This window comes from Maniola jurtina, chromosome 13, assembly GCF_905333055.1.
Source record: "Maniola jurtina chromosome 13, ilManJurt1.1, whole genome shotgun sequence".
Lineage (NCBI taxonomy): Eukaryota > Metazoa > Arthropoda > Insecta > Lepidoptera > Nymphalidae > Maniola > Maniola jurtina.
In genome coordinates this window covers 4,457,378-4,459,081 of record NC_060041.1, presented here as the reverse complement: position 1 = coordinate 4,459,081, position 1,704 = coordinate 4,457,378, and positions in this window count along the sequence as shown.

The following is a 1,704-nucleotide window of genomic DNA, read 5'->3' as shown; positions in this document are numbered from 1 at the left end:
AGTATAAAAATCTGGTACAAAATTATATTGGTACAAATTGATCATGGGTAATAGGTAGGTAGGTATAGGATATCATAGAAAAATGTATCACTGAATATAACTATAGTACGCGACAGGTTGAGATGGCAATCGGTGTGTGAGACGGGGGCACCCGCACTCACCCGTAGCAGATTAGGGCAGGGCTGTGCGGGGCACTACAGGTAGGTATAGCCATTAGAAGCTAATGATTTAAGTTTTAAAAAAAACCCCCGTTGGAACTCTTCCAATTTCCGGGATAAAAAGTAGCCTTATGTTCATCCCCAGGATACAAGCTATCTTTGGTCAAGTTTGCTCCAGTCGGTAAGACATAAATTATGTTCGCGTTTACACTCGTAACAATAAGTATGACTGTTTTTTTTTAAATTATCATATTATTTGAGAGCTAAAAGACACAATATATTATTGGTTTACATTCAATTATATATTTAACAAAATAATGTATTCCGTAGGTGTAATTTATCATATTAATTTAGACAATAAATTATAATTTCACGGATAGGTCTATGTATATCATAGCCTAAACTTTTTGAGTTTATATTTTTAATTTTCTTTTCAAAAGTAGCTAATTCTGTTGAACAGAATGTCTAAAGCAGGAAACATTGAAAGAGATAGCAATCAGCAGTACATTATCTGTCATCAAAGATTGTGTATAACAAGAATTAGGGACTTCGTCTGTATTGGTGTTAGCTGGCGGGCGTGCTTTGCCTTTTTGAAGTGTTTTTTTTTTTTTTTTTGTTAAAACGGACCGCTCTAAGGGGGTGCCGTGCGTATGTCGGCGAGCGCCGGCACAGACGGGGTCCATACTTGTATAGTTTAACTAACTTGTTACAAATAACTACAAACTTGACATTGGCTAATCTTTGTAAAGCCAGACGAGAGAGGAAAAAAAAACAAGAATTAGCCACAATAAAACCTTTTTTTAATTATGTATCTCTGTCTAAACTTATGACTTAAATACTGTCACTGATCGATGTAACTTTTAGCGTCCGTCATCAGTCCAGACAATTTTCCTAACATGTCGAAGTCAGTTGATATAATTATCTTTAAAAAAAAATAGAAAAACATACAAAAATGCAAAAGTATTGAATATAAAACGATGCATTCGGATACCATGGCTACAAGTTAAATAGAACAATGGGTGTGGGAGAATCATGCGGTTTAAGCTTCAATTTGAACCAACTTTTGATGACAATTGGCTCTATAGTTATCCTGGTGATACTTTTGCTCATAGTGTGCTACATAGTTAACGGAAAATAGAGTCATGGGTTCTAAACACTCTAAAAAATGATACACTATCAATCTAGTGCAAATTGTACTAATAGGATTTGCATCTGTCTCTCTTCTTGTGGTTATAAATTGGATGTGCAAATTCTTACAGTCAAGTAAGTTATGGAGAGTATGACCAAAGAGCACAACAAAAATGGGAAAAGATTGTGAACTCACCTTACCTTAGCATTATGTACTTACACCAAGGATTAACGGTAGTAGGATATGGTCGTTTTTGTACTACTATTAGTTGTAATATGCAATGTAGTAAAAGGAGTTCCTACAATAATTGTACTCCTTTTACGATATTGCAATTATTATACTCCTATAATTATTATTATTATAGGACTAATAGGTCTTGAAAAGTGCATCGTTGACCTGAGCCAGGTTTTGGTTGTT